The sequence below is a fragment of the Natrix helvetica genome (assembly GCF_964273705.1).
Source record: "Natrix helvetica genome assembly, chromosome: 2".
Lineage (NCBI taxonomy): Eukaryota > Metazoa > Chordata > Lepidosauria > Squamata > Natricidae > Natrix > Natrix helvetica.
Window position 1 is genome coordinate 44,118,609 of NC_138552.1, and position 16,215 is coordinate 44,134,823.

Genomic DNA, 16,215 nt, shown 5'->3' on the forward strand with positions numbered 1-16,215 from the left:
GCTTCAGTTCTTAGATTCTAAATTGTAGATTTGATTTTTTTAAAAAAAAAAATGCCTGAGAGGTCATAAAGGCACTGGCAATTAAAGTAGATCTGCAGGCAACTGTTCCATCAGGTAGAATAAAACTTCAGGAAATATATGCTAGGAAGCTAGAAATAGCAATGTATGTATGTATGTATGTATGTATGTATGTATGTATGTATGTATGTATGTGTATTTGTGTTACAACCCCTGGTATGCCCAAATATGGGAGGGAGCTCACTAATATAATGAGCCGAAGGACAGAAAGGGGGAGTAGTGAGCTCCCTCACATATTTGGGCATACCAAGGGTTGTAACACAAATACATACCTATTACCCTGGCCTAGCTGATAAGGAAGAGAGCCTGTGGCTTAGTGGCAATTACATCGGCCTAATATGCAATAAGCTCTGGTTCGATTCCCAGTAAGGGTATGGCTAGCTGATGAGAGCTAATTAGCTTGAAATAGATCTATACTAGTCTCCCTTTATTTATTTATCAGCACAAATACAACACAGTTGTACATGTACAGTTCATTAACTATAAATTCCTTCACCCATGAAATGTTGTTGATTGTCTACAAATAGTTCAGAAAAAGGATTAGATGACAAATCAAGATGGTAAACTGATATTCTCTTTTTTCATCATCATCAGCAGCTTTAAATCCAAACACGAAATGTGTATTTACCTTGCGTGAATTGGAGTGGCAAAAGGAAAGGGTTGTCCTGCTGAGTGAGGAGTAAATTTTTAGTCATCTGAGTAATTGTCAATTCACTACACTTCCAAGAATTTTTTTCTTTTTTTCCCAAGACTTGGGTTTCAGCAAAACTTGTTTAGCTGAGTTATCTAAATTAGGTAACACTTAGCTCCTTAAAAGTATTACTAAAACCTCCTTCTCCTTAATGGGAAGATGCAGTCAGGAGATTGGGTAAGTTGGCAGGAAAGTTTTGTCCTATAATATCTTTGGACTATTTCTCACACCCTGCTTGCTGTGTCCCAAAGACATTTTTCTTCCTCATATTTGACTGGCATAACCTTCAAATATCCTAACCTGTTGCTGAGTAACCTGTTTGTAGAGCATTTTTCATTGTTCCAAACTGAAACAATGCTGCTTGATTCCAACTTGCCTAGCAAATCTCTTGTGAAAGTATCCCCCTATCTGGTTGCTGGGCACTGCTTCTCCATGGCCATTTTGGCTCTGAGGAAGATGTGAAAAGCTGTCTATGAGAAGAAATGTGGGTTTTTTTCCTGATCCAAAACAGTTAATAGTAGTAATAAGTTTCAAGAGGGAAAAAGGGAGGAAGACCAAGAGGCAACAACACTGCATGTTGGAGTAGAGTGTGGTGTTTGACATAAAAAATTCTAATTCTCTGACAGAACTACAGCTAACCCTCAACTTATGATCACATTTGAGACTAGAAGATTTGTTGCTAAGTGAGGTGGTCATTAAGTGAGTTGCACCTGATTTTACAACCTTTTTCATCATGGTTCTGAAGCAAATACACTTAAGCAAATACAGCTTCCCTCATTGACTTTGTTTGTCAGAAGCCAACTGGGAATATTGTAAATGGCAATCATGTGTGACTCCAGAACAATATATAATCATCAGAAATACATTCTGGTTACCAAGTGCCCGAATTACAATCACATGACCATGAGGATGTGGCAGTGGTCTTAAATACAAGAACTGGTCATAAGTACCTTTTTCAGTGCAAGTTATGAATCACTCATAAATTTGGGATGGTTGCTAAATGAATGTTTGTAACCCGAGGACTACCTGTATTGATTTTCCAGATGATAAACACCTGCAAAACAGTTTCATAGAAGCTGCCATCTAGAGGTCAACTGAAATAGTACACGTTAGAATAAATGTTTGATTTAGTCCTGCCACGCAATAAAGTATAACAAATTTTGTATGCACTCCTGAAATTGCAATAGAGTATAAATGTAGTCAATAAATACATAAAATAAATAAATGGAGGCTAAATAAATAGAAATAATAAACTTATGGTGGGAATCTCTAAACTTATCCCACTGTGCATACAGGGACATAATTGTGTTTGTCTTTCCCACTGATAAGGGAAGGGAAAAGATAGCATGGAATGCACAATTCACTATCTTGCATCAAATTGTGGTGGGAGAATGGCTCATTCTAGCTGCCAAAGCACCAAAAAGGGTGATTGTGGAGCAACACGATTCATGTTTATACATTTTCCTCTCACTTCAGGGACAACACATTTGTCTGACTGCAAGGGAGAGGTTTTGGCATACAGTGAGAATAAGTCCTGTGATCAAGGCCAGTGCAGGATAGGCACATTGTGTCTGCTGCTTTCTTGTCCTAGCTAGATCAACATTACAACACAAAATGGAAATTAGAGTCAAGGTACCTGAGAGATTGTCTGCATGGCAACAAAATTGAACTTTTGATCATAGAAGAATCTTCTCCAAATATGAGAATTTCATGTTTACATCTCACATGTCTTTTCGTTTCATCTTCATACTATTCTTGGACAACACATTTTGAAAGAAATGTCACTCTTCTGTTCACTGTGATGGGTATATTATTTTTCCTAGATGCAAACTTTGACTTCCTAATATACGATATTGCTGTCCCAAGTTTCATATTGGAGTTTTGTTTTGTTTTCTGATTCTCCTTGCAATCGGCATCAATTTCAACACTGAGCCTGCGGATGTTTTGGTCAGCCACAACCATTCCTGCGATGCCTGTTGCCGCACCGGTGGCTCCTAGGCCCAGGAGAAGGGTCAGAGTCATAGTAGTAACCATTTCACGTTTTGTTCGTAAGAGGTATTGGGGTGTTTCCATACGAGAAAGGAACTCATTATTAGAAAAAACAGACATTTTAGGGAGAAGATAAATCTGAATACAAAAAGCTTTTTGTGTATATAAAATGTGTCCACTGACACATGCAGTAGCGCCAGTGGAGCAGGCCCAAATAGAGCCATTGGAGGGGACAAAAAATTGACCTTTGTACCATCGGGAGAGATCGGCTGTGGGAAGGAGGGTGTGCATAGTAGTCCATCCACCTGTGGGAAGCCCTAGTCTTGCACCAGGCAACCACAATTGGCAAATGTGATAAGCATCAGAAGAAGCATTAATACAAAAGTGAGAAAAGTTAGAGGGTACATACCCAAGGCAACAACCTTGACCTTCAATTGAGGACACTGTTATAGAAGAATTAGACCACCGGCAAGTGGTATCTGAGGTACTATTGGCAAAAGGTAAGGCAGAACCTATGGCTTCATAAAAAGGGGGTTGGGAAGACATACACAACCAACACCTAGTATCATTGCGAGGAAAAGTACAGGCTGCCTCGAGGGCATCACGCGCAGAGGAAACCAAAGTCACCAATGGATTATTGTTTTTTGTCAAGGGCTGTAAAAAGGGTGAACTAAGTTGCAGGTTTGGGCCTACAGGTGGAGATGTTTCTAAAGACATGGTAAGACGAATTGTGAAGATATTACCTGGGTGACTGTTTTTGGAGTTATCATTTGACCTTCCCCCCCATTTTTTCCCTGCAAACCATTCAGTAATTGGAAGATTTCTGCCATATGATGTAAAGGTAACAGTCAAGGGGTTAAGGCGAACACCGCAGCAGGCCCAATTGGTACAGGAATTCCAAAGCAAATTGTTATCAGGGCCTAGTACTGCTTTGATATAGTCCGAGGTATAGGGAGCCGTCCACCAAATCTTTCCGGTTGACACACATTGCCAGGACTTATAATACCAATCAGGGGTGGTTCCACATTTATCCAGGTGGGAGAGTTCTGTAAGATGTCCTGGGCAAATATACAGGCCTGGGCCAGTGTTCCAGACCTGTCGAGGGGAAGGGTCACATTTAGTCTTATGTTTAAATCCATGAGCACCGACCAGCATTTCAGCAAAGTCAAAGGAAAGCACAGGAAACCAAGGCCACAGAGTTCGATTAGAAATGGAATAAAGGATGTTTCCTTGAAAGTCCAAAATAGTCCAGGTATAGTTTACGGGACAGTGCTGATTCCGTTGTGCATCGGACAAGGAGCGCCGCAAACGGGGAGCTGCAGGAGCAAAAACATGGGAAGAGGGCAAGGAGCGAAATACGCCAGGGGAAAAATGGATAGCGGAAAGAAGGGAAACTTTCATGACAAAAGATCTTTTTTGCTTTAGGAAGAACAGGGAACACACATAAGTGCCATAGTCCTCAGAGGAAACGTTAAGAATTAACAAGGAAGTAGAACAAGGAGAAGATATTATATAAGTGTTGTTAGAGGGATGGATCGGATCTCCATCCCTTAGCCATGTCCACTGAGCTGGATGCAGCAAGGGATGGCGTTGTCTACAAATAAGCTCCGCACGACCCCCGGAAGGGGTTTGTACTCGACAATGTGGAACTCTAATGTAGGCACTCAAACGTTCAAAAAGTGTACATTTAGGGAGTGAGACACGTAGATCAGGAGGAATAGGAGACGCAGAGGAAAAAAGGTTAGAGACAGAAGAGACAAGAGAGATCAAAGACAGAATCAACAAAAGGATCATGTTGCTTTTTTAATTGGTCGAGATGGCAAGGACAAACGCAGCGAGCTGGAACCCACAGAACTCGATCTTGTAATTGTACTGCTGCGTAGCCTTTTCCCCAAGTGATCAATTGAACAGGACCTCTCCAAGCTGGATCAGGAAGGTGCCTATAATAAACAAGAGGACGAGAAGAGGGGAGGGGAGGAGTGGAGAAATGTCTAGAGGCGGCAGTAGAGGCTGGGGATCCGGTTAAATTAAGAAAATTCAAAGAATACAAACAAACATTTAATGCATTTTGTAACGCCGGGAGTGACAGGGGGCTTACGCCTTTGGACCCCAAATGTCTGTCCAGGGCTTGTTTGAGGGTCAAATTTGCCCTTTCCACAATAGCCTGTCCCTGGCTATTGAATGGAATGCCAAATTAGCCAAATTGGGGTACACCAAATTGTTAGGTACCCAAAATCCCTCTTTTTTTATTTGTTTGGAAAAACAGTCCTTAAAGGACCAATTAACACATTCCACAATGGCTTAACCTGTGGAATTAAAAAAAAAACCCAAAATTTTAAAACAATGTTCCAATTAATACAAAATTATAAAAAGGCCAATGAAAAATAGGCCAGGCCATTGTCAGTCTTTAAAAGGAAAAGTTTGCCCAAGGCAATAAAGGCTGAAAAAAAAATGAGAAAATGTGGCCAAAAATTAAAAATTAGATAATACAATAATAATACAATAATAGAGTTGGAAGGGACCTTGGAGGTCTTCTAGTCCAACCCGCTGCCTAGATAAATAAATTTACTTCTAAGGAGCCAAAAAAAAAAGAAAACATAAATATCCATTTGCCATAATAATTAAAGGCCAAATCATAAAAATTAACTTCTTTGTCCCCAGAGGGGAATGCCCCAAAACACTGGGAACAAAATAAAACAATTTGTTTGGCCTGGTTGAGTGGCATATGGCAAAATTGTGCCAGTCCCCAGGCATTTTGATTAAAAAATAATCAAAAATAAATCTGAAAAAAAACATAGTTAAAAAAAAATACCTAGAAAATTAAAAATAAATTCACACACATAATGAAAGTCAGAAATATAGTTAAAAAGCTTGTTAAGAAAAGATGTGAAAAGTTAAAATAGCAACAAACAATTTTTAGTGTTGCAAAAACAACAGTATTGCAAGGTAGGAAACTTTCATAAGAGTCCTTATAAGCAATTTCATCCTCCATCCAAAAAAAAAATCTTATAAAAGCAAAAAATCAAAAACAATAGGCAAGCAGGAAAGTCATACAGACCACATAGTCAGTTAAAGCACACTAAAAAAATAAGTTTTTTCTGAAAATAAAATGAAAAAACAGATTTTGGAATAGGAAAAATAATATTAATTAAATTAGTCCAATTTCTACAACAAACCCAAAATTATTAATTCCACAACTGCCTAAAAAAATAATAATGGCAAAACATTTTAAAACGGAGCCTTTTTATCTTTAAAAAAAACATCAAAAGAATTAGCTAACAAGTTACGCAATCCACAAATGGAATGCTCAAAATCTCATTAATCTTTTCAACTGTGGCAAGGGCACAAAAAAGAAAAAAAAATAAATCAAATAAAAAACTTTAAGTAAACTGGCAGACGCAGACGGACGAACCCAAATAAAGGTTCCCTAATAGCTGCCATAAATTAATTAGCAAAATAATTCCATGTTTATTTAAACAAAGAAAAATTTGGAGCAAAAAAGTTTGTAACATTTCATGCAGTTATGCTTTACTGGAACAATCTGCAATTCATACAATACAATACAATACAATACAATACAATACAATACAATACAATACAATACAATACAATACAATACAATACAATACAATAACAGAGTTGGAAGGGACCCTAGAGGTCCTCCAATCCAACCCCCTGCCTAGGCAGGAAACCTATACCGTTTCAGACAAATAACCATCCAACATCCTCTCAAACACCTTCAATGTTGGGGCATTCACAACCCCTGGAAACAAGCCGTTCCACTGACCAACTGCTCTAACTGTTAGGAAATCTTTCCCCAGCTCCAAGCCATCTCTCTCCTTGACCAGCCTGACTCTCCGTGGCAATCCCTGAGACATTGGAACAATGTCATCATGTCTCCCCTACTCCTTCTCTCTCTCAAGCTAAACATACCCAGTTCCTGCAACAATTCCTCACATGCTCTAGCCTCCATCAATCACCTTCGTTACCCTTCTCTACACTACTTCTAATCAAAATCATTCTCAAACCAATAATTGCTCTCTAGCATTCAAACATAACATTTCCCTTTGCTAATTTCACCAAACTTAATTTGAGCCTCAAAATTATCTGTCTGTTGTTTTCCTGCAATTTGTTAAACAGGCTCTTCCAAAAAAGGGAGGAGGTGGGGGGGAGAGGGAACATTTCAAAAGAAAAAAAAGTGGAGGGGGGGAAGCAACAAACAAAAGCCGACACAGAGTCTTTCTAAAGAGGGAAAAGTGTGTGTGTGTGTGGGAAACAACAGACATCCCGGAAAGGGGGAGGTGGGGGGAGGTAAGAGGCAAACACACAAAGTCAAACTTTTCTTGCGAAGCAGGACAAGGAAGGATAGGAAAAAAGCAATCCTTTAAACTAATTACTTTATGATCTTGTGGAATAAATTTAGGTGGAGAGGCAGAAAACATATGTTTATTCCCCTCCTCTTTTGTTAATTGTTTCTCTAACCATGGAGGAGCTGAAAAATTAACATCTCCATGAGGAGTTAAAAGGCCAATTGAAGATAATTTTGGAGAAAGAATTTTTACTTGATAGATAACACTTTTGCAGGGGCTCTTTGTGTCTTGTGGAAATAAATTCCCAATCTTTTCCACATAGACATTTTTACAGAGCCCTTTTCCGGATTTCCAAATATAAAAAGGCCAAATTAAATTTGCTTGGTTTTTGTAACATCTTTCCATAATTCATTTTAGAATAATAATTTAAACCTTGATTGGTTTACCAAGTTTTTGCAGGTCGCACCTGCTTCTTGTTTAACCTTCTTTCTTATACTCACGAGGGGATCGCAGTCTTGCTTCAGACGGGATGTATGCATAGCCTCTTCCAGGCAGTGAGCAAAGAAAGTTCAAGGGACGTACAGCCTAAGCCATCACGTCGGGACGTATAGTCTCGGAACTATCACGTCGGGGTCACCAGTTGCGAATGTCCGGTGGGCTTCTCATGGGGGGCCGAATCATGAAAGACGCAGAGGCTGCTTTCTCGGGATGAGAGCCCAGATCTGACTCCGTGGCTCTCTTTTATTGGTTTCAATAGGGTGGGTGGATACACATTCATAAACAAGAAAACTACGTAATGAAAAGATACAGTTTCATGTATGGAAAACTTCACATGTACATATATCATTGATTAGACAGTCAGAGATATCACCGTGACAGTAAGGGATGGAATGTTTATCTATGAGCCCCTTTTTATGGGGGCCATAAATAAAAATGTTGTTTCGAGAAATTCCTTAGTCCCCTTGTTTACATCACACTCAGAAGTGTTAGACTTTATGGCACCAAATAAACAATTAATCCCACATAAATCAGAAGATCTGCAACAAAAGTCCACAGGAGTTACTGCTACTTTTTTCTAGTTAATAGGACAGCATGCTTCCTGATGACATTTTGATTTGTTCCTTTTCTGTATGTCCTTCAAAATGGAAGAGAAAAATTAAGCTTTGAGTATATTATTCCAAACTTTAGTAGCTTCTGAGATCTGATCTATATTGAAAACTAAAAAAAAAAGTTGTACAATAATCTCCAGAATTTGCAGGGTGTGAAAAGTAGCTAATTAGCAAGATTGGAGACATGAAATAAAATGCGTTTAGGAACTTTGCCAGAAAGGTTTCTATTTTCCCCCTTCAGACTTCATGAATGACTTGCTAAATGTATTGCTACATGAATAAGAAGGTCCCAATTTCTGTGTTGTGTGTTTGATCCATGCAAAACATTTGAAATAGAAATTTAGAACATCTCTGTTGGAATAGCCTCAGAATTCTAGTTATAAGATTTCATGATTCTATGCCTCCATTATTTGACTGTATCTTAACAGAGACATAATTTAATAGCTAAAGAAGTCAATTTCCCATTTTTATTTTGTCACAATTACATAACTTTCAATATCAGTCTTCAAACTTTAGGCTTTTATAATCAAGTAAAAGAAGTGATATTAACTATAATCCCATTCCCTATTAATAGATCAGAAATATCTCATGATGTTAGATTTTGTATGATACAGTATCAAATACCTGGAAATATTCTGTGGAACATGTAAGCATATAAAATATGCAAATGCTATTTAAAAATTTAAGAAATATTTGTCTTATTGAAAAGAAAACAAACAATGTTAAATCCTCATTTGATATAGCTCCATAGATATATCCTCATTTGATATAGCTATATAGATAGATCTACATAGATAAACATAAATTCCAGGATTAGACTCTCTAACAATATCAGTCCTCTGGATATATTCTACCTTTAAAAAATAAAAGCAATTGGAAATCATTATCATTCACAACCCCATATTCCATTCCAGTTGGAAGCATAAAGGGCAGAGGGTCTATGACCATTTCTCTACATAAACAATTGGATTCCTTTCTGATATCAGAAAGAACTGGCATAGTGCCAGAAGGGGGCTTCTGCTAAGATGTGACTCTTTAGGACAAATCCCTCTCTTCAGCCTCAGACAGGGGAATGGGGGACACCATGCTGTGGTTGGGCAGTCCATAAAGGGCCACATGATTCCAGGCAGAGGTGGGATTCAAAAAAATTTACTACCCGTTCTGTGGGCATTGTTAGATATTCACTCTAACTACCATGGTTTCCACCAAGGTCCTCTGTTCCAGCGGGAACAGAGATTGAATCCTATTGGTTGAGAGGTCTGACAGCTCCCTATAAAAGGGCTGCTGTCAGACCAAGCAGTTGCTGGATTGCCCATACTGTTCTACTGTTAATAAAGAGCTGTTGTTACTATAAGCCTGCCTCTGCCTTCTCATAACCCAATCTAACACTGGCGATGAAGGTGGGATTGGTTCCAACAGGTTCTTCACAGTTTCAAAAACCTCTTGGCCACTGTACCCCAGAAACAGGCTCTTCTTTCGATGGCAGGGATGCCCATTAGGTCGTTTGCCTCGAGGAAGCATTCGAATCGTAACATGTACTATTCCCAGTGTTCAGCCACTGGGTCATACGGAGTTGGCGGGGCATGAGTGGCCATTTTTGTACAGAGGGTGATTCGAGTTTGCCGCTCAAAATGGTCGCTCGATGCCGCGCCGAGAGCTCCAGGCTGGATCTACTTGTTGGATTCGCTGTTCTTCTTCTTCACCTATTTGCCTTCCAATCCCACCTTCGTCGCTAGTGTTAGATTGGGTATTGAGAAGGCAGAGACCCCACTCCAAACAGTTCCCTGGGCAGCATTACAACAGACTCCCAAGCCTGTCTCTGCCTTCTCAATACCCAATCTAACAGGCATGGCTTGGTGGACGTGACTTAGTGGGTGTGGCAAGGGAAGGATACTGTAAAATCTCCATTCCCTCCCTACTCCAGGGGAAGGTTCCTACAAAATCCCAATTTCCTCCCGATCAGCTGAGATTTGGGAGGCAGAGAATAGATGGGGGGGCAGTCAGAGGGGGTATTTACCGGTTCTCCGAACTACTTAAAATTTCCATTACTGGTTCTCTAGAACTGGTCAGAACCTGTTGAATATCATTTCTGATTCCAGACCTCAGATCCAAAAGAGCTAAGACCTTCTGAGATGATGTTTTACCTTAAATACAGCCATGCCCAGTGCAGAAAGAAAGATACATCATTTTCTTTACTTTGTTTCTACTCCTTATTTAATCAGTAAAAACTTTTATATATCTTTGAATCAGAGTTGGCTGCCATTGCTTTCTCCCAACGTCTGAGAGAAAATGACTGGCAAGGTCAACCAAATGGCTTTTGTGTTTACATTAGAACTAGACCTCACAGCCTCCTGGTTTCTAGTCACACTACCAAAGTGGTCCTCAAATAAACTATTTAGGATTATCCTTTTGGCTGTCCTGGTATATAGGTTTCTAAGCTGTATTGAGGAAATTATGTGATGCAATCTACCTTCATCCTTTGTCCTATTTCCTTCTGAGCTCTCATTTAGGTCTTCAGCCTATATATTTATTTAATTTACTGGTGTTATTACCCAGGTGGTCAAGGCAAGGCAGGGTTCTAGAGAGTTCTTTATTTCTCTTAACCAATGTTCCAGCCAATGACCCTCCAACAACCAGTAAGGCTCCACCTCCACTCTACCCTGCAGCCACCCACTCTCAGACCCCCAAATACAGCCCCGGTAGTACAAAGAAAGCCCACACAATAGGAGCATGCTCACAGGGAAAGGCCCGGGTTTCCAAGTCAATTCACAAGGCAGTGTACAGGCAGGCACATCACAAGGGCAGTCCTCAGGACATGAAACAGATTCCAGACAAGAAGCAGTTCCAAAGGCACAGAGAAATGCAGGCCACAAGAGAAGGGCTAGATCCAAAACAAAATGCGGAGAGTGTAAGTCAAAACAACAATTGTTCCTGGCAAAGAATAACTCCCCATAGCTTCTCCTTAAGTTACTTCCCTCCAGGTGTTCTTCGTGAGGAGAGATGGGATGACCTTCTCCCAAGTAGCCTTGCAGCCCTTCACTGGGCTTGCCTACATTCAACTCTCCTTGCCCTTTGGTCAGACCTTTGGAATAGACAGCTGTTTCTCATCAAAAAGATCAACTGCCTATCAGCACCACTGCGATCAGCAGCTGATCGTCCCCATGTCTGTGCAGGCAGGCATCTCTCCATCTGGTTGACCACCTCCCATAATGTCAGAGAAGCCCAGGACAGCATTGTCCTCAGTCCCTGGTGTGCCTTCTCTATCAGACAATCACAGTTCCAATTCCTCCTCTGAAAGGGCCATGAGAACTGGCAGATCTCTCTGCTTAAACTCAAGAGGCAGATCCAGGGTTCCAAGTCCAATCCACAAGGCAGGGGGACTTCGGAAGTGACTTGTGCTCTGTTCTAATTCCTATATGCTGAAACAGAAAAGCTTTTTCTTGTTTTCTACAACAAGAAAAATGACCAGTGTGAATTGTCTTGCAAATACAACATTTCATGGCAAAGGGTAAATAAGATATGACACTAATTCTGTTAAAATGTATATATGTTCTTCATCTGGAGAAAGTGAACAGGAAAGAGAATGACACAAATTTCTTCAGGCTTATAAAAGGTTTGCATAATTCTGTAAAAGCTGAGTATCTTTCCTGTGTTGACATAATTCAATTTTCCTGAAAAAGAATAGAATCTTAATTAAAAATCAGAAACAGAACAAAAAAAAGAACAAAAAGCATTCCTTACACTATATGTTATTATAAAATATAATTGATTTTTCTAAAATGTGGTGTGAGCATATCAGTAAATTGGAAGGTTACATCTTGACTTCACACGTAACATCTTTTGAGTAAACAAATATACTGTTTACTAAACAGAGGGGCTGCCCTAGTTCATGAGCTTAATGTGTTTTCCAAGTCCCTTCTGGCTTTAATCATCAGTTTCATTTTGAATTCCCAATATCAAAATTAATTGCAGGTGTCTGCTTCCAACAAGAGTGTAGTTTTTAAATTATACATGTCAGTGCATCACTTACACCATGTCACATCCTGTTAAATTTCTTCTCATTGTAACTCTATATAACAAAATGTGACATTAGAGAAGTTTTAGCATATCGCAGTGTTCTGATATTTTAAGTTATCTCCACGTGATCAGGCTGAACGAACAAAATTGTAATTGGGTGAATAACTAATGCCAATGTGGATTTTTTTGATTGGTTGAATTTGTTCCAAACCATCAGTGGATTTTATGTATACAAAATGCATAAGTAATAAATCAATCAAAATATTTGATAGCGCATACATTAAAAGTAAGATCAATAATGACTAAGAAATTTTTATAGATAAGCTTGAGCAAAAATGTTATGCTGTGATAAAATGCTTAATTTTTAAATTTAACTTTTGCTAATAATGTTATAAAAATCTCAGCTAGGTTTACAGAAAAATTAGGATGTTAAAAATACAGGGAAATTGATTTTTTTTTTAAAAAAATCTGAACATCCTTTTTAGTTCCAAAATGGAAACAGCCTAAGACTTCAGTTATAACATAACAAAAGACTAACATAAAAATTCAATGAACAAACACACTTGCACAAAACAAAACAAATGCTTATGTGTGAAAGTTGAAAAGTCTTTGAAGTTGTAGTCTGCTAAGAAAACATTTTGCACCTTTTTTAACGTGCTGTGAGATGGATCATAGAAATAATTTAAATAAATATAAATAAATAGTAGTATGGCCTCTTTCCTGCATAGCTTTACCGATAGTTAATCAGATTTACATTAAAATACTTTTTTATGTATGGCATCTGTGACATAAATTGAATTTGGTGACAGTAAATAAACCGTTTTTATGAAGAGGTATGTGTCATTTATAGTTTAGGTGGGGATCCAATTTGCTTCCTCTAGAATAACTGAGGATTTTCATCTTAATTTCTTTTCACAAATAGGTTTGAATACCAGAGTTGCTTAATACTAAACTAAATTCCTGCCCCAAGCTATCCTTGTACTCACTCCGTTGCTTCCCAAACATTAAATTTGATCTAAGAAGATTACATAGGTTGTTACTGATCTTGTTTCAGCCAAATGTGCCTGTAATGCATTTGTAAATATTTCAGAAACTGCCATGGGACAGGGATGGATAGACAGACTGGATGACATTTTAAAAGGTATTTTACATTCAGTGCTGGAGAAGGTCTGTGCTCTGGCGGTTTGAGACTTACCACTCTGTAATGGAGTGAGCTCCCTTCACTTGTCTCAGCTCCTCCCAACCTAGCAGTCCAAAAGCATGAAATGCAAATTGATGCGAATCAATACTTCAGTGGGAAGTACATATTAGCCATATGCTTTGTGCTGCCACATGATGTCATGCTGGCACATGACTGTGGAAACATCTTTGGACAGTGTTAGCTCAATTGTTAAAAGAAACGGAGATGAGTATTGGCCCGTAAAGTCAGCTACCTCTAGCAGAGTAAAACCCACAGAGACTCATTTACCTTCACCTTTACATTCAGTAATTCAATAATCATGAAAATATTAGAGAATCTAATATGCTTGAAATGCCATCTAGGCCACAAAGTCTCCATTCAAAGTAATTGAAGAGCAACAGAAGTAGATATCAAAGAAAGATCATGAAGAAGAAGGTTTACATGGTATTGTTTGACTTATGACAAAAAACTGAAAGCTGTACATTGGATTTTTCACCCCAGAAGTGCTCCAGTCTGAGGGGCAGGTTATGAGTGTTCAGGATATCATATCCTTTCCTTTCCATATCGCAAACAGGAGATATTTCATTAACATAGACACTTGCTGGATATAATGCAACACTTCCTTCATTTTTGAATTATGTGATATTTGAATATACAGGGAAATATTTCCATCAGTCCCTAATATAAATGCTGCTTTCTTAAACAGGCCTGTGATCCCAAACATATCTATAGCGAATTTGTGCAACTGAGATCAGTTTTTTTCATTGCAAAAGATATATAGGAATTCCCCTCCTTTTAAACAAAGAATAAGCACTTGATTAATGTACTTACGGTCTAGCATAATGGCAGCATACACTTTGAATATCCTCCAGATAAAAAGATAAATACAAAAGCAAAAAGCTTTGCTCGCCCCGTGCATCGGGAGGCAAGAGGGGAGGCGCTGCGGCGTCTTCGCGTTGAGGCAGCTGGACAAACTGAAGATTTGAAGGACGCAGTTGCAATGCAGTGAGATGGAGATTCCCCCCGTTCCCTTTCATGAATGAAGGAAAATAAAAAGACTGTCAGCCTTTTGAAAAAAATTGTTCAACCTGTTCCTGGGAAGTGTGACTGGAGGGAGGGGGATTTCCCCCCCCCCCACTTGGACAAGCGGCTTTAAACTGTTCTGCTCTCTGCCCCCAGAGGAGGAGGGGGGGAGCCTGGAATGAAATCACGCTCATAGCAAATGCAGATTTTCTTTTACTGTAATTGTGAAAATGAGGTGATGATCTGTTTCCTTCTGAAAACTTTGAAAACTCTTGGTTTGTTGCTCTCTGATCCCAGAGCTGGCAGGGCAAGATGGCACACATCCGTCATCTTCATGTACTTTGAAATTTGACTCCAGCTACAGAAACTACTGGCACTTGTCTTTGTCTCCGTGACAGTCAGAGAAATCTCTTGTTACATTTTACCCTGGACTTGGAACAAAGGATTTTATTGCTTTATTGCCTGGAACTAGAATTGAGAAAAGGTCCTTATCTGTCTGGGCTTCCTGCCTCGCGATCTCTCTTGGCTATCCACCTTCCCAATTGTTTGTATTGACAATGTTATCTCTGAGCTTTGCTTATTACAATGCCACCTAAAAGACCACCACCGGGGAAACCGGGTTTTGCTGGCTCCGCCCCAGCATCTTCAATGTCCATCCCCAGCGGACAACAGACACTAACTTCTTTGTTCCAGCCTAACCCCCCTGAGGTGGACTTTCAACAGATGTTTCAACAATTGAAAGAAATGAATGAGCATCTCAGAGAGAACCAAGACCGGGCGATCCAAAATTCACGGAGACTGGAGCTTTTGGAGGAGGGGACGGCTGAGATGAGGAGGGAGGTGAAGGGGGTTCAGAAAGGAAACCAAGAACTTTAGAACCACCAGATAAAAGTGGAATTTGAAAGGATGTCTTTTTTTCTTAGATTTCAAAATATAATTGAGGCTGATGATGAAGATCTGAGGGATATTATGACAAATTTATTGGCTAGATATATTAAAAAAGACAGACAACAGATGGGGTGGGACCTGGACCTGGTCTATAGAGTAAATTCAGCATATGCCAGCGCACACAATGTTCCAAGGGAGGTACACATTAAATTTCTCAGAAAGACCATAAGAGATGAGATTCTGAGTGCACAAAGGGGGCAAGCACTAAAATACAAGGATAGAGAAATAGCCATTCTGAAACAAATCCCAAAGAAAGTTAGAGATAAAAGAAAAAACTATTCGCTTCTAGCGAAGAAATTATACCAGAAAGGGGTGTGGTTTAGATGGCTGATGCCAGAAGGTATGCTAATATTCTGGGAGGACACGAGAGTTAGAATCAACACAACTATGGAGGCTGAGGCCTTCATGGAAAAAAATAAAGTCCTCCTAGATAAACCTGATGATACCATACGGGACATACAGGACACTGGAGGTGCCGGAGCTCTGCTGGAGAGAGGAGAAGAGGCAACATTGAGAAAACTCAGATCACAAAAATGAACTAGAAAATCTGTTTGATATAAAATGATTGAAATTGTTTGAAGATAAAAGTTTATGCTGACAAAATACTACTAAGTAGCAACAATCTAATGTATTAATAAATGAAAGTTATGAGAATGGGGGGAGGGCCATTTCCTGCATAATGTAATTGTCAAAATTTGTAATTCTACCCATTACCCCTTTCCTTGATTATTTTTTTTAAACTAATAAAATTTTGTTTAAAAAAAATAAAAAAGCAAAAAAATAGCCACTTTTGAAATTGTCAGATATTTCTATAGCAAATAAAATTAGCAGAATTTAAAACCATTCACCTTTATTGAACTTTTCTTTGAA